Raw genomic sequence first — 22362 nt, forward strand, 5'->3', positions numbered from 1 at the left:
ATCAGCATCAGAAAATCACACGTTATAGTTCGAAGGCACAGTAAATATCATAGCGTATCACACCTGTGACGGATTCTAAATGGAACTAGTGAGGGGAAAGGCCTTCGGCAAATTATCCAATCCTCAGGCATGCTTTTCCTAATCTGGAATCGTTTATAACTTACTTTAAACCCAGAAAAGCATAAAACATGAAAATGTTACTGAAACCAGTGACGTGCTTCCTTGAAGGAGACACAGTTACGCCTTTATGAGACCAAAATTGCCAAGAGCTGATGAAGCCCAGAGAGGGAACCCATGCAAGCTTATCCACTGAGGGAGGCCGTCGGGTTTATGTGGTGTCTTCCCTTTACACACTTGGTTTTATAAAAGAAAGAGTGAACAGTTACTGTTTGGTGTGTGTGTGTGTGTGTGTGTGTGTGTGTGCATGTATGTGAAAGACAGAGAATGTATACATTTATGGGAATATTAAAGGCTAATTACATGGTTTAACATTTAAAACTTTATATTCTTTCTATGAGTTGAAGGAGTAAAAAGAGCCTATTATCATTACCAAGCCAGATGTTTTACTTAACTGAGCCAGTTTGATCCCTGCACCTGTCTGGGACCAGCAGTTGCAGGATTAGTGTAAGAGGCTGAATTTAAAAAGCTGGACAACTGTTAGTGAACAAGCGAATGGTGTGAAAACGAACAGGCTTTCAGCATAAAGGATTTACTGTTCATGACATAAGGCAGTGCACATCTTGGACAGGCTAATGCGTGCATGCCCCGTTACCTCTCTGCACACGCTCATATACATTACCAAGTGACAATTACAGGGATATGGCATGAGTGGAGAAAGCAGAAGTAGGGGATTGGGGCTGGGGTCAGAGAAACAGAGACATATTATATCATCCATCTGTGAGACAGCCGTAGAGTTACATGGTATTATATATTATTTCTGGAGGATTATGGCAATTATAAAAGGAAGAAAACAGAACCCACCCCTGTAAAGCATCTTTTTTTTTTTCTTTTTTGGTCATGATTCCCAAAGAAAGCTATGACTTTTTACTCAAAAGCATATTTTTCTGAAGAATAAATTATTTGTTTCAGAATATGGAAGGCAAATCTATCAGAAAAGTCTGACTGATTTCAACAAGTAAATACCCTTTTCTCCTTTACAAGGCAACATACACAGACACAGCTACAAATTTGCTTGAATGAGCTGGTTGAAATATAATTAGAGGAACTAGATTCCAGTGTCATTATTTTTCTGCTTCCTGTCATATGATTGACATATGCACGCATTGTGAGAATGATTTTTTATTTTGTAGTGCATTTAATATGTTGTACTGAATGTAATATTGAAACGATTAATACCATGTTGAGGGAAAGCAAGTCGTTCCTGTGGATTCCTGTGCTCACGACCACCAGAAGAATTTTGTCCGATTTGGAACTCAGTGACTGGGGGTCAGGCCTTGACTGCCTGCTGCCAGGTGTGGGTGGCCAGGCTCTCAGCCTCTTTGAGCCTCTGTTCCTCAGTCTCAGAACTTTTGGAAGGATTAAGGAAGTGAATGTTTATAAAAAAGACGTCGTAATTTTAACAGTGTTCCAGCATGTCTACATGTTAGGGCTTTAAATTAAATTAAGGAAGAAAATCTGAAGCTAATTTAAGTAATATGATCTCAAGAATGGTGATGAAGCAAAATTCATTTACAATATAAAACAAATGATTTATACTCCAAGCATACACAGTGTGCGTGAATTTTCTCCGTAGGGTAAAAACAAGGAAGTTCTCTGTTAGGAACATCAGTTACATTGAGGTTCTTATTCATTCATCCACCCAGTAATATAATTAGGTAACTGCCTTGTGACAGTCTCCAAGGATAAAGTTATGGATAAGACACAGTTTGAATGAACTTTAGGGTACCAGGCTGCAGTGGTGGCGGTGGGGTAAGGGGTGGGGTCTGGGGTGGTGGTGGAGTGGAGGAAGAGATCAAATAAACAATTTCCAGGTGAGGATTTGATTAGGTGGGTGATATACTCTGGTGGCACTTCTGGGTAGGTGTTTGACTGCTTATCACATTGCCAGGGGTTCAAATCCACCGGCCACTCATCGGAAAGAAGATGAGGCTATCTGCTCCCATAAGGATTTGCAGTCGTCAGGCTTCTCTCAGGAAGTGGTGTTTTCAGTATTTGCTAGCAGTAGAAGCATGCTCTTAGCCTCAAGAAAAGATGTGTACATACCACCGCAGAATATGTGTACCAGGACCTAAGAGAAGCTCAGAGAAGAAAGCACTTTGAATTGGTGGAGTTGAACAGGGCTTCGGCTAGGAAACAATGTTGAGAACCGCCCAATCAGGGAAGGGGCTTTGCATTACTGGCCTTAACATTCCACGGGCTTTCACATTCCACTGCCAATCAACTGGAAGTAATCTGAGCCACACAGGAAAGAAATGCAAGTGACAGTAGAGTTCACACGTCACAGGAGGCTTCCTAAACTTCTAGCTGCTTCACCCTCACCCCATCTCTGTTTGCCCCCGTGTTACCCTTCCTTTCCACGCTAGCCCTTGGCCTGAGGATCTGATGATCAGCTTGGCAGGTGCTTGGCTTCCCATGGTGATAGCCCGGTGGTACTTAGCCTTTCTGGGCTTTCGTCCATCCTTCAGCTTTGGTTATTCTGATTATAATGCCCTATTCTAGAGGATGCATATACATCAATGAATCCCCAACAACACTCAAGTCGGTACCTTGCATGAGTGCTATGGTAGTAGTGAGGACTTTATGTAGGTGAATTGGCATGTGGAGCTGAAAAATTAATAGATCCATCAGTGGGCAAATTGACCAATAGATAGATGATAGGCATAGATAGATGATAGATAGATAGAGATGATATCAAGTTAGCTTGGATTCATGTTGTTTTTAGGTACCATTGAGTCGGTTCTGACCCATAGTGACCATATAGACAAGAGCACGAAATCCTGCCTGCTCCAGAGTGACTCTCACAATTGTTCCCATGCTTGACTCCTTTGTTGTAGCCACGTGTCAATCCGTCTCCTGGAGGGTCTTCCTCTCCTTTGCTGCACTTCTACTTTACCAAATATGACGTCCTTCTCTAGGGACTGATCTCTCCTGACAACATGCTCCAAGGACAGAGATCAAGTCTGGTCATCCTGGCCTCTCAGGGGCACTCTGGCCTTCCTGCTTCCAAGACAGATTGGTTTGTTCTTTGAGCAGTCCCTGGTACTCTTCTTCTCCAGCACAATTCAAATTCATCAAGTCCTCTTCGTCTGCCTTATCCAATGCCCAGGTTTCACATGCATATGAGGTGAAAATAGCATGGTGCTGGAGCACTTCAGCTAGGACGCCAGTGACATGGCAACTTTCGATGACCCTGCTAAGCCTCTGCGTCCCTAAACGCACAGGAGCAGGCCAAGTTTCAGAAGCAGGTGGCTCAGGTTCACCTGAGCTCAGCCCAGCAAGAGAAACTCACACCTGGATTCGCGTATGTGGGTCACATACTTCAAGGCCTTTTTGAACCCCAGCTCACGACTTATTTCTCGCAGTTTGGTGCTGCTTCAAGAAAAATAAAAAAGGCTGGAAATAGCAAAGGCTCTGCCTCTGCGGAGTTTGAGTCAAATGATGTTGCCAAGATAGTTGTTGAAACAATCAACAATGACCTTTTTGGTGAAAGCCTGTTGAAGTATGACTTTATGCCACTTGAAAAAGCCCATGAGGAACTTTTCAGAGACTGGAGTATTCCATTTTCAAATCCATCCCCTCCAGCAGTGAGAGGGTGTAATAAGAAACGAAGACTTCTGGAAAAGCTGCAGATGGAGAAGCGATTTAAAAACAAATAAAAACAAAGGGATAGTTTATAGTTTTCCTCTATAGGTTCTACCAAAAATGAAAACCAAAATGTTTCAAACAGTGATCCTTAGAACACTATGAATAGCCAGGGCTCCATCCCAGTTTGTTCTCCATCATATTTGGAAAGACGAAAGTCTGAAGTGGCTGAATTAAATGATGATGAAGAAATGAAGTCACTCTCAAACAGCCTACAATTGATGTCAAAGAAGAAATACAAGAGAATCAACCACCACCTGCAAATTCGGGGGGGAAAAGGAAATGAAAAAACAAACAAGGACTCTAAATGCATTATATATCTTTTGCAAAATGGGCTGTTTTTTTATTAGGTCTAGATGCAATGGTATGCAGCCATTGGCCCAGTTTTTGAAGGACAGGGAAGGGTGCTGGCAGTGGCCTACTCATGCTGCCTTTTGGCCTGATAATTTTGTTTTGTTTTCATATTTCATAGTTGTCTAAAATTGATAAGTAAATAGTGACCATCAAATAAACTTCCTATTGTTATTTTTTTTAAAAGAAAAGAAAATACCATGGCATGGGTCAGGCACACCTTAGTCCTCAAAGTAACATCCTTGCTTTTCAAGAATCTAAGGAAGCTTTGTGCAGCAGATTTACCGATTGCAACTCATCTTTTGATCTCTTGACTATTGCTTGCATGAGTATTGATTATCGATCCAAGCAAAATAAAATTCTTGACAACTTCAATCTTTTCTCCATTTATCATGCTGTTACTTATTGGTCTAGTAGTGAGGATTTTGGTCTTCTTTAAATGGAATTGTAATCCATACTGAAGGTTGAAATCCTTGTCCTTCATCAACAAGTGCTTCAAGTCTTCCTCACTTTCAGCAAGCAAGTTTGTGTTATCAGGTTCATAGCGACTTTATATGTACAAGAACAAGAGATTGCTTTTCACTGTGTCTTCTTCATGATAGCGCAAATGTTGCATGCATTGTTATGGTGATTGTACCAATTCATTTCCTAAAGCAAGCATGCTGGACAAGGTTCTGTTGTGATTCAGATGGCTTTTTTGGATAATTTTCAGAAGTCAATCAGCAGACCTTTTTCAGTAGTCTAAGTCTGGAAGTTCTCCTGAAACCTGTATGCCCAGAGCGAACCTACTGGTAACAGTAACTATCAGTATCACAGCCACAATAGTATGCAAATCAACAAAGGAGTGACAGGGAAACTACATATATAAAGTCAGGTATATATGGTACTCTGAAGACTCATTAGATTGAAGATGAAAATATCATATGTGATGAGTGTCATTGGTTCAAAATAGCTGTTCCCCATAGCTCCCATAAGGAGCTCTCAGGTAAGGGTGGAACACTAACCACAAGTTTGACAGTTCAAACCTACTACCTTCTCTGCAGAAGAAATATGAGGCTATCTGTCCCCATAAAGATTTACAGCTTCTAAAACCCTGCCCAGGATAACTGTTGGTGGCCCACTGGGTTACCCTTTGGGTTACTCCCCACAAAGCCACAGTTGGAAGGTGCCAGGCACTGCTCAGGAGATGGATGAGGGTTTGTGCTCCTGTAAAGGTTTCCAGCCTTGGAAACACAAAGCAACATTTGTTCCTTGTCCAATTTGGATCTCCATGAGTCAGAATCTACTGGATATCAGAGTATGGTTTATGACCTGGTATCAACTTGGTGACAGTAGGGTTTTTGGTGTTTTTATTTAGCTTCGTTGAACATATGTACACTTCTATACTTCTATGATAGGATGTTAGGTGCCATCAAATCGTTTCAGACTTAGAGTAATCCTATGCACAATAGAATAAAACTATGATGTGTCCTGTTACATCCTCATTATCATTGTTATGTTTGAACTTATTTTGGAGCCAATTGCATTCATCACTCATATATTTACCACCCTTAATCCATCTGTCGAAGGGTCTTCCTCCCTTTTGCTGACCTCTATATATCCTTCTCCAAGGACTCGCCCATCTTGATAACATGTTCAAAGTAAGTGAGACAAAATCTTGTCGTTCTCAATTCTAATGAGTTCCTTGGTTATACTTCTGCAAAAACATTCTTCCGACAGTCTGTGAATTATTCAGTGTTCTTCACCAACATCTTCTCTGGTCTTCCTTATTTATGGTCACAATTTAAAATGATATGAAACAATTAAAAACACCCTGGCTTGAGACAAAACCACCTTAGTCCTCCGGTGGCATCTTTGATTTTTAACCCTACATGAGTTTCTTTTTTTGTGTTACTAATGTTAAATTTTAGTTATTTTTTCTATTGTGATTTCCATCCAATAATCTACACACATTTCACTTCTCAATATTTACTGCAATCCACAGATTATAATTGAAGTCTTCATACCAATCCCCACCCCACCACCCACTGCCTCCATCAGTTCTTCCTTTCCACCCCACCCAGTGACCTTTATCCCAGAGCAGATGCCACCCTACCCCTTTACCCCAAACCCATCCCTAGTCCTGCACGATTAATTGTTCCAAGGAGTGCCTATCTCCCTGGTACTATTATCTCTTCCATCAGATCAAGCAGTGTTTGGTAGGAAATTTAGTCATGGGGGTGACGTGAGTTCTAGACCTGACTAGGGTCATAGTCTCAGGAGTTCCTCCAGTCAGGTGTTTTAATTATTTTTAATTTTGTTTCATATTTTTCTACCTCTGTATTGAAACTCCAATTGTGATTTCTTTCAGACTGGTCAGCAGTGATAGCCAGGTACCATCTACATCTTCAGGTTTCAGGATCCTGTAGACTGGTGTGATACATTTAGTGTGCCAAGTAGGCTCCTGTAGGAATGTGTGGGTGGAGTTCGATCATGGTGGAGTTTAATCAGATCACAGGTTGATTGGAGGGCAACTGAGATAAATGGCTTCCTGAGACTAGCCTCCTACTCTCTTTCTCCCTGGTGATTGTACCAGGGCACTACTGCCTGAGTTAGTTCTTTCTTTTTATTTATAGAGGACAATGTAAGATATGAAAAAAATAATCTATAACTTTTCAAGGATTTGTGAGGTATGGAGAGCGGGGGAAGGAGGGGGAAGAAATGGGGAGCTGATATCAGGGGCTCAAGTGGAAAGAGAATGCTTTGAAAATGATGATGGTGGTGTATGTGCAATTGTGCTCAACACACTGGATGAATGTATGGATTGTGATAAGAGATGTAAGAGCCCCCAATACAAGTATTAAAATATATTTTATGTATATATATAATTATATATGTATATGTGTGTGTGCACTTCTATGATGTGTTAGGTGCCATGAAATCATGAGCTGCACTACCTGTGGGCATATCCAACCCATGGACTGTGTCACCTTGCCATGCATCCCTAGAGCTTGTGGCTCCATGGGATCTGCCTCTGCTATGCCTCACTTTCTCATCTTCCTGCTGTTGCTGCCCCACCCTTCCCTTTCTGCTGCCCACAGGCTGACTCTGCTTATCTTGCCTCAGGGTAGATTCTTTTGTCTGCTTCTTTGACCTTGGATCAGCAGTTGGCATGGGTTAAAGGACTTCTGTATGTTAACTGTTCCATGAAAGTGAGTTGAACTGAGTCCTCTGTACTTCTGTGTGGGTTAATCAGCTACTGTATTCTTTTTTTGTTATATAAACCTATCCTTTTATATAATCATTAGTGTTCTGGTTTTGTTTCTCTAGAAAACCTTGTCTAACACAACTGGGTTTTGTGTGATTTGGTAGCCTTTTCACCATTGATTTCCAGGTGTCTTTATTGTACTCTACTCTGCTTCTCTTTGAACAAGAAGAGATCAATAGTTGCGCTTTAGGTGGCTGCTCACAGACTGGTAACCCCAGAGTCACTACTCGCCATGGTAGGATATAGAATATCAACTTTATGAACAATTGTTCTTCATGAAACAAGGCACTATGGTCCTGAACCACCAGATTCAGTGACTCGTTCCTTCAAGGTACTTGATTATGTCTAAGAACTTTTTGTAACTGTATGCTACTATATTCATGGATACATTTACAACACATTTAATGAGGTCTATTGTCGCAGATGTGTCCAATGTAATATGTCATTTGTTTGATTAATGCTGCTTCCATGGCATTGCTTGTGGATCCAAGAACAATGCAGCCCTCAAAAATCTCAACCTTCTCTTCCTTTATCAGGATGTTGCTTACTGGACCAGTGTGAGCACATCTTTCCTTTATGCTATATGAATGCAAGTTATTTTCTTGTTGTTATTGTTGGTGGGGATTTTTTTAACTTTTACTTTATTATCCTTTTCCATTTAATGTATAAAAAGTTTATCATATTATCCTTTGGTTATAAAATAATATTAAGAGATCATTTGAAAAATGACAAACCAAAACAATCTCGCTACCTATGTGAGACTATTGCTAACATTCTTGTGTATTTCTTTATTTCCAGTTTCAAGTACTTTTACATTACTCTATCTGTTCATTGACTATTTATTGATTGCTTGTCCTGTGCTAGGCCCTGTTCCAGGCACTGGGAAGACAGCAGAGGTCAGGAAAATAAAATCTCTGCTCTCACAGAGATTAGTCTTACTGGGAAAGTAGACAGTGAAACAGATAAATTAGTGAAATATGTAGAATGTCACCCAGGGTCATTGAGTTGATTCTGATTCACAGTAACCCTAGAAGCAGAAAAGAACTGCTTCCTATGGTTTCTGAGGGAGTAAATTCTTATGAGAGCAGAAAGCCTCATCTTTCTCAGGTGGCACAGCAGGTGGGCTTGAGCCACCTACCTTGCAGTTATCAATCTTAACATAACCCACAGCACTATAGCATGCTCAAAACTACATAAATCAACAAACCCACTGCCATCTAGTTGATTATAATTTTATATCGGATTTCTTGGTCTTTGAGGTAGCAGACAGCCCCCCTTTCTCATGTGGGATGCCTCGTGAGTTTGAACTGTTGACTGTGAGGTTAGCAGTCTAATAATTGGAAGTAGATAGGGTAAAGCAAGAAAAGGGATTAGATGAGAGTTACAGTTTTAGTAGGGTTACCCGGGAAGACTTCAGTGAGAAAGTGGTATGCACGCACCCATGCACGAATGCACAACTTATTACCAAAACTCAGTGGATATTGTATGAGGGGCTTTGGAAAATGTATGAAAAAAGTCATTATCTTTAAAATTTTGAAGACCTTTTGCAGATGTAATTTTATACCCAACCATCAGTATTTATGATATAAAGATTTTCCAGTCATTAGTAGTTCTTGAAAGGGTGCCTTGAAAGTTCACATAACTCCCCATGTAGAAGTGTGTCAGCCTGCCTCGATTCTTTGTCCCTGTTATTTTCCTGGAGGTTGTTTCCATTTGTATCTCTTTCTATCTTCTCCCATGATCTATGCACTGTGAAGATAACAGTAGATTTTTCTTCCTTTTGTTTGGCCAAACTCTATTTGCTCATTATATTTTTTACAATGAATATGTACTTTGTAATCAAGAAGAAAAAAGGAAAAGGACCCACCCAATTTATTTTTAAAATCCTGATTGTTATATCTTTCTATTTAATGTTCCTCTGGTGTCTATGATGGAACCATGGAGGCTTAGTGGTTATGCGTTGGACTGCTAACTACAAGGTCAGCTGTTTGAAACCACCAACCACTCCTTGGGAGAAAGATGAGGCTTTCTACTCACATACAGAGGGACAGTCTTGAAACCCACAGGGCCAGTCCTCCTCTGATCTTTAGAACTGCTATGAGTCCGTATTGACTTGATGGCAGTGAGTTTGGTTTGGTTCTGGTTTAGTATCTCTGAATGTTCGATTTATTTTGAAACACATTTCTCATGCTTTATCCTTTTGTGATCTTTGTTATTTGCTGTTGAATTAATTCCAACTCACAATGGCACTATAAGACAGAGAGGAATTGCCCCAGACAGTTTCCAAGGCTTTGATCCTTAAGGAAGCAGATATCCGGATCTATCTCTTCTAAGTGACTGGTGGGTTCAAAAAGACATTTTGGCTAGCAGTCCGGTGCTTATCTGCGGTGCCACCTGGTTTCTTAGGGGTTCTTTACAGTACATCAGTTTTACATTGTTATAATTTTAGGGGTGTTTAGAAGAGGAAGGATCCCAGGTAGTGCACTGGGTTAAGCTTTTAACCACTAATAGGAGGATCCACAGTTCAAACCCACCAGGCCCTCCCAGGTAGAAAGATGAGGCAATAGGCTTCCACAAAGACTACCGGCCTTGGAAGCCTATGGGGCTATTCTACTCTGTCATGCTGGGTTTGCACCGCTATGGGTTGCAATCAAGTTGATGGCGGTGGATTTGGTTTTCATTTGGGGGATTGCTGTAAATTTAGGAGAGTGGGCGTTTACCTTTGTAACCACCTGAGGATTAGAGAGAACATAGATTGAAGTTTGTTGTTTGCCTTCAATATTTCTTTCCTTTTGATACTGTTTTCTTGTCTTGCTTTGGTTTGTTTGCAATTATTGGCTGAGGATTTGAAAATAAAACACAAAATATTTAATTTTGAAACTTTCATTCGTTTTTTAATCAATGAATTCAGTATCTGGAAAAAGAATGTCACCTTTCCATCGATTCCCTCTTTGAACCAGGGTCACCCTGATTGTTGGTGTCAGGAGGAAACCCTGGTAGACAAAACACAGACTTACCTGGCTAACCTTGTGGCTTAAGTTGGCCCTACTTCACCGAGCCACCCTCAAGGAAAACCCTGTACTTTGTTATTGTAGCCTAATCCAAGCCCACACGAAGGCAGACTTTAAGAAGCGACAGAGAAAGGCTTAAGTTGCCAGCTTAGCTAACGTATTCCTAAAATTCCCGTGTGTTTAGTACAAAACAAAAAACCTGAACCATGCCTTGAGAATCCTGATTGTTACTTAGAAAAGTATTCTTCTAATCCTCAATGACTGGTTTTCTCTGCAGCGTGTTTATTTTTTAAGTGTATTCTCTATTGTGGCGGATATTTTAGAGTTTAAAAAAAGTAGACTCCTGCAAAAAAATTACTATTATTAAAAATTGTCTAGAAAGAGTTAAAGCATATAAAGAAAATTCTGCTTGTTACCTTTACACAGAAAACAGTTTAATGCTTATGTTATTTGTTCTGAACCATTAATTTATTAATAAAACTTAGAATTCACCAAACAAGTTTGTATCCAGCTGTGAGAGATCATTGAAACTATTACTTTTGTATTTGAAAACCTTCCTGGCTCAGGTTAAACTGCATTATCTTTCTCTGCAGAATGTAGAAAGGGAAGCAACGCAAAGAGGAATAGACTTTGAATACGCCATCCGCCAATTTTCATAGGTGGAAATAAAGGAGGAGCAGCTGTCGTCTTCACCAGGAGTCACTGTGACGCAGAGTACATTCAATGGTAGTGAGAGTTGAGACCAAAATGACTTAAGTAAAGCAGTAGCCAGTTGACTTGTGTTTCTGATGTGATAATAAGGCTTAATTGCAGTGTTTCTCATTTGAACAAGTGGACACTCATTATCATAGAGGCCACTCCCACACATTGTGGTCCCCTAGGACAGAGCAGAATTTCCCTGATGGATTTCGAAGACTGTAAATCTATATGGGAGTCGAAAGTTTCATCTTTCTCCTGCACAGAAACTGGTGGTTTTTAACTATGAACCTTGCAGTTAGCAGCTCAACACACTAAACAAATTCACCTCACCACCAGGGCTCCTGTACTTCCCAGGAACACCATTGCTCTGTAGTCGCACCTCTGCATACCAGTCTCTGTGGCAGCTACTCAACTCTGTTGTATACCAAAGCAGACATAAATCCAGCAGGATAAATAGGATTAATGCATAAATAAGACTGGGATTAATGTTTATGGAGATGTTCCAATAAAACTTTCTTTATTAAAATAGAGACACTGACAAAGAGGAATGGAGCTGGGATATGCAGAGAGGAAACCGGACAAGTTCTGTTTCACAGTGAGGACTGCAATCGTGATATGGAACAAGACATGTTTGAATCGCTAAATGGAAAACTGATCTGCCCTGTTAGTGTTCACCCAATTAGGAATAAAAGTTTAAGTAGAGAAAAATAGACATAAAGCAAAGATTGTGACTTAGAGTAAAAAATAGCTAAAATCCAAGGGCACTCTATCCTAGACCCAATCGGCAATTTTAGACTTTATCTTCTATGGATCATTAGTTTGAATCTTTTGCCTCAAACATATTAACTTGTTTGCTGTCCCAGAACCAACTAATCAACTTCTACAACATTGTTTTACTAAGGCCACGTCTTTCTTCTTTGCCTGTGTCAACTCTACCTTCGATGAAGACTTCCATGACCATCCCTTCTAATGAGAAATTATAGGACTAATTTTATATCTCTCTTGTGTCATCCAACTATCAACTCTGTTTAGATGGCTTTTATGTGATCACTGTAATCTGCAGATATGGGCTCAGGTTCTACCACTGAAGCAAAATATGTTTTTAAAGTGTTCCACAAAGCTATACCAATGTTCCAGCTAGCATTTCATAACAAAGCAGGAGAGGCCCATAGGACAGTTGACTGAGGCACCATGACAGTAGTCATAAGGAGCAGGAAGGAGAATGAACCCCAAACCAAAGTCACTGTCATTGAGTCCATGCCTTCTCCTAGCGACCATAGAGGACAACGTAGAACTGAACCTGTGGGTCTCCATAATGTTAACTCTTTACAGAACAAAGCCCTATCTTTCTCTCACAGAGAGGCTGGCGGTTTCAAATTACTGACCTGATGGTTAGTAGCCCACCGTACAACCACTACGCCACCAGGGGCCCCACAGGAAAGATAAGAGAGAATAAGAAAGCAATGGGATTCGCTGGTGGAAAGATCCCAAGCGAGAAGAAGCCCAGAGGGAAATCAATAGCGTGGGACAAGAACTGATGGGACGGGGAGCCAGCATGGGTTATATTTTTTTAGACCTTTACTCTAGACATACATGGAAGCGATGGTTAAAGTGAAGAGGAGGAACTTGTGGTGGTGGCATGACATGGTTGTGCTTGTGAAGCTGCTGACTAATAAGCTGTACAGTTTCAAGCCCGGTTTAAGTTTTTGTACCGGAAACAGAGTAGGAGACTACATGGAATGGAATAATTGATCCCTTTAATACAACTGGAATTTTACTCTTTGTAGAGACCATTGTTGTCATTATTATTTAACTTAGATGTAAGAACGGTGAGACTTTGTCTGCGGGGATCAGGGCTGGAGAAGGACACCGTGCTTGGTAGAGGGTCTGCAAAGAAGGAAGAAGTCCTTTGAGAAGATGATTGACACGGTCGCAGCAGCAATGGGCTCAAACAACATCAGGAGGGGGAGAGTGTACATGATGGACGGCATCGGTTCTAAGTATCTAGATCGTGTGGGTCAGAGCCAACTTGATGACATTTAACAATAGCATTTATGACCTTAAAGTCTTTCTACAGATGCATATTAATTCTATCCCTAAAATATCTGGGATTCTTGGTGCATTGTTTTGTTGGATTACCAGCTCTGGGTGTTACAGTGGAAGGAACACTGCCCGGTAGAGGTGGGAGCGGCTCTGGCCGCCAGTCGATGTATGAGTTGCAAAGAACTGCTTTTTCTGGGTTCATCTTCCTCGTTGTTGAAATAAAGGAATTTCCGTCACCTTTGCTTTTGCAATAAGCTGTCGTTGTTCTCTCTCTTTCTCAGTACTTAGCAACATTTTTGTTTTTTCCTCTTGGTACGCAGAAAACGTCCAGCTCCTCTCACTGGCAGAAGCACGCGTTCCAGGTCATAGACATCCACATCACATGGGCAGGGAGGGAGTTTGTTCTCTTGGCACCTCCCTGGCCCAGACGGACTCCTCACCTTGTAGCTCACCTCACAGGTGAGAGACTTGCCACCATTCTGTGGTGTTCTCCATCGATTGTGGGGCAGAATTAGGCAATGTCTGCAGAAAGCTCTGATTCCTGTCAGAGATAACTTTTTAGCAGAAGTCATGTAGAAATTTATTTCCTCAGATAAATTTACTCAAGCAAGTATCTATGTAGCAAGCATAAGAGATTTAATTGCTCTGACCCAGGGCAGGGATTGAGATCTTTTTGCTGCCCAACACATCCGTGTTAACATCTCTGTAGTTCCTATGTCAATATTTGGCAATAAAGTGAACTATTAGTAAGAGTAAACAGCAGTGGAACACTTCTCGTGTGATGGACATCATGTTAAGCACTGTACCTGTATAATATCACCTTTTAATTCCATTTTCCCACAACATTTTTGAAGTCCACCTTGTATTATCTCATTTAATATAGTAAAACTCTGCAATAGATTCTAGTCATTGTGCTTTATAAATCGCGAAGTGAATTTTTTGAGTAATTTGTATCTTTCTGTGAGTCAGACTTAAGTGATGGGTTAAATTGGGATTTGAAACTACGTCAAGTGAGTTTGTGAGTTATTGTGAGTTGTACTGAGAGGCTATGTTGGTAAACCTTGAAGTTTATTTATTTCTGTAATTTTAATTTTAGGATTTCATTTTTATGAGGGGGTCTATGGTAATGTTTTAAAGATCACCTTATTAGGGTCTCTTAAAGCTCTTATAACAATACATATATCAATTGTGTCAAGCATATTTGTACATATGTTGCCATGCTTCTTTTATAAATATTGACTTTCTATTTGAGCCCTTGGTATCATACAGTCTCATTTCATCAAACAAAAATGATGTCAAAATTCTAATGTGCAAAATAAAAATATTAGAAATGTATTCTGAACATGCCTGGATAGAAGCATATGCAAGTTACTGTTCAGAGCCTAAAATATCTTCATTCAGTCCCTGTGGTGGGATGTTTGAGGGAAATAGACAGTTCAAAAAGTATACAAAATGATACAGTTTCAGTAACAAACGGGGGTGCCCTGCTCTTGTGGGGACCAGAAGGATGACAACGGCTCTGTAGAGAAGTCTGACTTGAGGAAGAGCGGTCATGAAGGAAGCGGGTCTCTAATCTCAATATTACAATTTTCCCTGAGTCGAACTCATTGCCCTTCCATTGTAGAGACGCATGGCACAGCGAGTGCTTCGGGAAGTGGCTACTGTCACCCATCCCCACAACAGAATGGAGTGGCGAACACTAGTCTTCTGTTGAGGACCACTACCCAGAGCTGCTCTGATAGATTCTCAACTCTCAATATATACAAGTTTCAGCTGAGAGGCCTTTAAAAAATAGATCTCTGTCTGAAGTGGTGCAGGCTGAGACCAGAGACACCAGGGGCGGTGCCATGGAAACCAAAAACATTGGGACAGAGAATATCAACCAGGTTTGAAACCAAAGAGTGAAGCAAGGATACCATGAGACGGAGCAGAGGAGCACTGGAGAGACTCGGAGACGGGGAGGGGAGCAATAGGCAGACTTCCTGGCCCATGGAGGCTGACGCCAACCTGCCTGAGAGGCTGAGGGCCAGAGAAAGGCTGGGCTTAAAAGAGGAATTGATGTTGACCGTGTCCTTACTGTTTACTGTTCACAGCTCTGTTTTATGATAACTTGTTAGTTTCTCTAATAAACTCCATCAATGACTGGCCCAAGAGGAGACCTGGGCATTAGTACAAAAGTGCTCTTCTGGAAAACAGGATTTAACCTTTTAGAGTTGGAGTTAAAGCAGTGATCTTTGGCAGGTGCAGACGGCCTCATCGTTCTCCTGAAGAGCAGCGTGTGAGTTTGAACTGCTGACCCTGGTGTTACCAGTCCAACAGTAAGTAAAATGAACTTGTTGCCAGAATTGCTGTGATCAAATGCTGTGATCAATGTGGGTACACAGAGGAGTGAAAAGTGGATACGACTCTATTCTGTGAGACATGTCGTTTACCAAAGCGACGGGCCCTGCACAGGAAAAGAGATCATGGGTGCTCAGCGGTGCTCTCCTCTGAAAGGCAAGGCTGATGGCAGAAGCTGCTGGGCGTGACTGCATCACAGCCTTGTAACATCCTGACAGAGGAGGAAAATAGATAGTTCAAAGAGGAGCTGCCATCAAATGCAGGGCAAACCCAAATGAACAGTGGGTGCGTTGCAGTATCTCTCCAGTAGCCCTGAGAGACAGGGCTGAGAATCAACCTCGTGAACGGACCGTTTCTCACTTTGTGTGCAGAGAATGTAAACTCGATTCATCTTGGAAGAACTTGGCATGGTGGCCATGTGTTGGGCTGATAACTGCCGGGTCGGCTGTTCAAAACCACCAGCGGCTCCTGAGGTGGGGTGGAGGCGGGGAGGAGGAGCCTACTTCCATAAAGAGTTACAATGTCGTCAACTCTCAGGGACTGGTCAACTCTGTCCTAGAGGATTAGAATGAGTCAGCATCAACTTGATGGCAGCCAGTGGCAGTGAAGACAGTGCATGAGTACGATCCCTGAGAGCTGAGCACCTGGCCCATCCCTTCAGGCCATGAGGTACTAATAATGGAGACCTTCGAGCGCTGGCAGTCAGAAACGATGCGAACAATTGCGGCACAAAAGGATAGAGTTGCCTATTAAGCACCTTCTGAGTTCCTTCCAGGAAGAGCGGACCCCAGAACTCTGCAGTAGCTTTTCTCGGTATTTATAGGAGGAAGTGGATCTATGTGGGTCAAGTAGTTCCCACTCAGAAGAGAAGGACTTCTCCACCACAGCTATTGAGAGCGCTGCCGGCCCTTTGCCACATATCGACTGAACTGTGAGCCTCCCACCCCAAATGTGTTGCAAATCCTAACACCCCATACATGTGGATGTGATCCCATTTAGAAATATCCTTCTCTTTGTTATGCCGATGGACCATGTCAGTGCAGGGTGTGTTTCAATGAACTTTGAGACAGAAAATGAGGACATTTGGCTCTGAGAAGGAGAAGAGACTCACTACCATCAGAAGATAACCAGAAAGCTGGGAAACATACAGAAGCTGAAAAGAGATGGATTTTCTCGTCGAATTGGCAGAAAGAGAACACTTTTTCCAATGGTTAGCTTCCTAAATTTGGAGTTCTAGCCTCCTAAACAGTGGGGGTTGGGGGTGGTGGAGGGAACACTCCGCTCCGGTGTTTGTGGGGTTTCTGCTATGACAAACCGCACAAAGGTCCCCCATCCCTCATGAGCCCTTGATAATTTATAGATTATTATTTTGTCATATCTTCCCTATCTGGCATCTCCCTTCACCCCCTTCCCTGTTGTCCATCCCCCAGGGAGGAGGTCACAAGTAGATCCTTGTAATCGGTTCCCCCTTTCCAACCCACTCACCCTCCACTCTCCCAGCATCGTCCCTCATACCCTTGGTCCTGAAGGTATCATCCACCCTGGATTCCCTGTGCCTCCAGCTCCTATCTGCACCAGTGTACATCCTTAACTGATTTTAACCCACATAGTATTCCCTTGCTTTGTTCATACACTGCTTCTTGATCCATGTCTAAGTTCCACATTAGCATAATTAAGGGCTCTGAAATTCCCATTTTTCTCAAGGTTGTCCTTTGTTATGATCCAAACAATTGATTGTGTTTGGATAATCAACAAAGCAGAAGTAAAAAATTTTCCGATGTTCTCCGCTTTCAACAAAAACCCACATGACATCAGCAATGATATCCTTGTTCTGCCTCTTCAGCATCTGGCGTGAACCTCTGCCCTGTCAATGTACTGCAGTATTGCTCTCTAAACCAGATTTGCTGCATTGCAGACTGAAGACAGAAGACCTGATAAGCTGTGGGAGGACATCAAAAAGTTCACACATGAAGATAGTACAAGGTCATTAAAAAGGCAGGAAATAGAGAAAAGATAAAAATAGGCATCAAAGGATACTCAAACTTGCTCTTAGTCATAGAGTAGTTAAGGTAACTGGACAGCACGAGGAAGTGAAAGGGATGAACAGAATATTTCACAGAGAAGTTAGAAAATACTAAAAGAAAATACTGTAATGATATATGCAAAGACCTGAAGTTGGAAAACTCCAAAGGAACAATCTGCTCATTATATCTTAAATGGAAAGAACTCAAGAAAAAATTCAACCCTTGAGTTGTAATATTGAAATATTCTGAGAAAAATGGTATATGATGCATGAAGCACCAAAAGAAAATGAAGAGTACACAGTCACTGTGCAAAATAACTAGTTGACATTCAACCATTTTTAGAGGTAGTATATGATTGAGAATCAGTGGTACTAAAGGAAGATATTGAAGCTGAACTGACAGAATTAGTAAAAAATTAGGCTCCAAGCATTCATGGAACACCAACGGAAATGTTTTAACAAGCTCATGAAGCGTTGGAAGCACGCACTTGTGTATACCTGGACATCTGGAAGACAGCCACTTGGCCAGCTGACTGGAAGAGATTCTTATTTGTATCCCTTCCAAAGAAAAGGGACTGGACAGAATGATGCCTTGGGTTGTTGACTGCAAGGATAGTAGTTCAAACCCACCAGCCACTCTGAGGGAATAATGAGAGGCTCTGCTTCTGTAATGAGTTGCCGCCTCAGAAACTCTGTAGGGGCAGTTCTACTCCGTCTTAAAAGAGAGCTAAGAGTCCAAGTTAACTTGTGGAGTCCAAGCTGACTCAGTGGGTGTGCATGTTAGTAGATGGATCCATGCGCTGGTGGAATATTTGGAAGTGGTCATCTGATAGCACCCCTCGGTTAGGAAGGAGAAACCAGGTCACGTGAGGAAAGAGCTGACAGTGGAAATAAGCACAAAGAGTGCTTATTTCCTCCAGTGTGCTGGAGGAATGCTGAAGGGCCCACTAGAAATAACTGGCCAATACTTCAAGGGATCTTTTTGTAAAGTTAGAGGATAATAAAGCAACAATCAGAAATCTCCTATTCTATTATTAGAACTGAGTTACCCACTACCATATATACGCGTGTATAAGTCGGCTTATACACGGGTCAGTACTACCCCAGCGAGGTGTAACATCTCACTAGGGCCGCCTGAGGTAATGGGGTGAGCGCCCGTTATCTTGTGGGTGATTGCCGTTTCTCCACTGTTATTTCAAAGTCCTGCTGATACTGCAGGGCTTTAAATGTTTATTTACTCACATCTAACCAACCAGAGCCATCCGATGATGTGGAAGGCTCCAATTTGTAGAATCACCTTAGTGATTCACTTATGCCTACAGCTGAACTAGTAAGGATGTGTCTTTGGCTGCATTCCATCTCTCCCCTCTGGTCTCTGTGTTAATTCACATCCTGCATCCCCTGCCCGCATGGACTCTCCCCCCCTCCTCCCGGCTATCATGTCACAGGGGCGGGTAGGGGGGACATTACCATGAAAGTTCTTTTTCAAAGTCTTGTTTTTTTATCCTATTAGAAATGGATACTCTTGAATCCAAACAAAAACGCTGGTCATATGAGTCTGGTTTCAAAATGAAGGTTGTGTCAAGAGCAGAAGAGAGCAATAACAGTATTACAAGTAGGGAATTCTGTGTTGACGAAAAGCAAGTGAGGGAGTGGCGGAAAATGAAGGCTCACTTGGAACAGATTCCAAAAGCTAAAAAACTTGTCGTGGTTTAATGTCTTTTTATGGGGCTCTAGAGAGTGAAGTGCATAAATGGGTTATAGAGTGTCGTCAAAATGGTTCCTGCATTACACGCATGGGAATCCGCATACATGCTCTACAAATGGCTAAGGATGACAGATAGAAAGCACCAGCCATTGAAAAATTTGCTGCATCAGCAGGATGGTGTACCTACTTCGTGAATAGGTTTGGCCTACTACGTTTGAGACAAAGAACAAAGATTTCCAAGAAATTGCCACAAGTCCTTGAAGAAAAAATTATGTGATTCCAGTCATTTATTATAAAACAAAGAAGGATTTATAATTATGACCTGGCAGATATTGGGAATGTGGATGAAACTGCCATGACTTTTGATATTCCAAGCAACAGAACTGTGGCAACTTTAGGAGAAAAAAACATTTTTCTCAAAACCACAGGAAATGAAAAAACAAAACACTTTACAGTTGTTCTATCATGTTTGGCTAATGGAACTAAGCTGTGTCCTGTCATTATTTTTTAAAGAAAGACCTTGCCTAAAAGATAAATTTCCCACCAAGAATTACTGTGGATGCACAAGTTAAAGACTGGATGGATGAAGACGGAACAAAAAATTGTCTGGAAGAAATTTGGAAACAACGACCAGGAGCAGGCTTAAAGAAAAAGCCATCGTTATTGTTTGGGATATGTTCAGAGCCCACCTCTCGGATGACATAAAAAATTGGCAAAATCTAGAAAACTTACTTCAGCCGCTATTCCAGGTGGGCTTACATCTGTACTGCAGCCTCTGGATGTATCTTTGAATAAGCCTTTTAAAGACCGTGTGTGAAGGATGTGGCATGAGTGGATGTCATCTGGTCAAGCTTGACTAACAAAAGGAGGAAATCTCATGAAGCCTGACATAGAGTTAATAGCAAAGTGGGTTTGAGATGCATGGGAAGACATTCCAGAAGACATGGTGCACCGTGCCTTCCAGAAATGTAGTATTAGTAATGCTATGGATGGTAGTGAAGACTGCGCTTTGTATGAAAATGACAGCAGTGATGATGATGACGGCGATCTCAGTGAGGACAGCATCTGTGATGACCTCACACCAGCTGAAGCTCTGCATTGGGATATGGATGATGATGAGGAATCCAGTTTTGAAGGATTTTAACTCTTTACATTTTAGCTTGGTTGCTGATTGAGCTCAGGGGCTAGTACTCTTAAAGTATCATTGCTGATACCTTATTGTTTTTGTTGAACCTATTTTCCACTTACTGTGCTGGTTTACTAATGTTACCTGACTTGTCCTTTGATTTATGTTTTTTATGTATAATAAATATTTAAATACATTACCCCACTGATGTCTCAATTTTTGGTAATTTTATTTTCATTTGTTTTGATTATTGAAACTCATCAATAGCTTCTACATCTTTCACCCTAGGCTTATACTCGAGTCAATCAGTTTTTCTGGTTTCCCAGGTAATAATTAGGTACCTCGGCTTATACTTGGGTCGGCTTATATTCGAGTATATACGGTACTTTGCATTCAAATAGCTTAATATAGTCCTTACAAGGATAGATTTGTTCTTTAACACTTCAAATGTATCCTGTACAACAGATTTGCCCAATGCAATGCACAGTTTGGCTTCTTGACTGCTGCTTCCATGTGGATTGATTGAAAAAGAAAATTTCCGACAACTTCAATAGTTTATCCAATTGTCATGATGCTGCTTATTGGTGTCATGTGAGCATTATTGTTGTGATCCACCAAAGCCTGTATTCTTTGATCTAGTAACTAAGTGGCGAAGTGCTTCAAGTCTTCTTCACATTCAGCAAGTAGGGCTGTGTCACCTGCATGTCACAGTTAGTAGTCTTCTTCCAATGCTTATGCTTCACTCCTCTTTATGTGGCCCAGAGTCTCGTATTATTAGTTTAGCATCGATATTGAATAAGTATGGTGAAAGGACACAACCTGTCTAAGCTCTTGGTCTGTGTGCAAGTGCCACACGAGCACAATTAAGTGTTCTGCGACTCCCATTCTTCTCAATGTTATCCATAATTTGTCATCATCCACAGAGTCAAAATCTCTTTGCATAGTCAATAAAACACAATAAAACAACTTCCTGATTTTCAACTAAGACCCATCTGCTCTTAGTGATGGTATCTATTGTTCCAGATATTTTTCTGAATTCAGCTGATTTTCTGACAATTCCCTGGTGGATGTAATGCTACGCCTATCTTTGATTGCTAAGGAACAGTGTTTAATTTCCTTTGCTTTTACCTGAGTCATCTGACTGAGCCCACGCATTTTGTTAAAGTGAGAGATACATCTGTGCTACAATGTCAAATAAATAACAAAAACAAATATTGGCTGACAATGGCTTGTCACGCTTTCTCTTTTTCAGAGTAATTTTACTGCCTATATTAATCTATTTGAACACAAAGTAGTTGGTAGTTCCCTTCTAATAACACCAGCCATGGTGTTTTCATTTGCCTCATAGGCATGCGAAAGCGGAACAATCAATAAAGAAGACAGGAGAAGAACTGATGAATTTAAATTATGTTGTTGGTGAAGAATATTGAAAGAACCATGAACTGCTAGAAGAATGAACAAAGTGTCTGCAAGAAATACAGCTGCGTGCTCTTTACAAGCAAGGATAGCAACATTTCACTTACTTATCATGTTATCAGGAGGAACCAGTTCCTGGAGAAGGACATTATACCATATATACTCGTGTATTAGCCCAATTTCTCAGCATGTTTTTATGCAGTTCTTATGGTAAAATTAGGTGCCTTGACCAGTATTTGGGGCAGCTTATACTTGAGTATATATGGTACTTCATATAGTAAAAAAAGACTGAGCGAGATGGACTGATACAATGGCTGATAAAAGTGGGCACAAACATAGAAATGGGTGTCCAGATGGCGCAGAACTTGACAGTGTTGCATTCTGTTGTTCATAAGGTCGCTATAGAGTCAACACACATTGGCACCTAACAAAAACAGCTCAGCCACAACTCCCATCAAGTCAACTCCCACTCTTACAGTGACCCTATTAGACGCTCCAAGCCTGCAGATCTTTATGGGAGAAGTTAGCTTCCTCTTTCTCATGCAGAGCAACTCATGGGTTTGCACGATGATCAGG

The 22362-nt window shown here is 41.3% G+C and overlaps 1 pseudogene; it reads left to right on the top strand.

Annotated features, from left to right (window-relative positions):
- The first annotated feature begins 3351 nt into the window (after positions 1-3351).
- LOC142452367 (MKI67 FHA domain-interacting nucleolar phosphoprotein pseudogene) lies at positions 3352-4108 on the top strand (annotated as a pseudogene).
- Positions 4109-22362: the final 18254 nt, after the last annotated feature.

The sequence above is a fragment of the Tenrec ecaudatus genome, chromosome 7 (assembly GCF_050624435.1).
Source record: "Tenrec ecaudatus isolate mTenEca1 chromosome 7, mTenEca1.hap1, whole genome shotgun sequence".
In the NCBI taxonomy this organism is placed as follows: domain Eukaryota; kingdom Metazoa; phylum Chordata; class Mammalia; order Afrosoricida; family Tenrecidae; genus Tenrec; species Tenrec ecaudatus.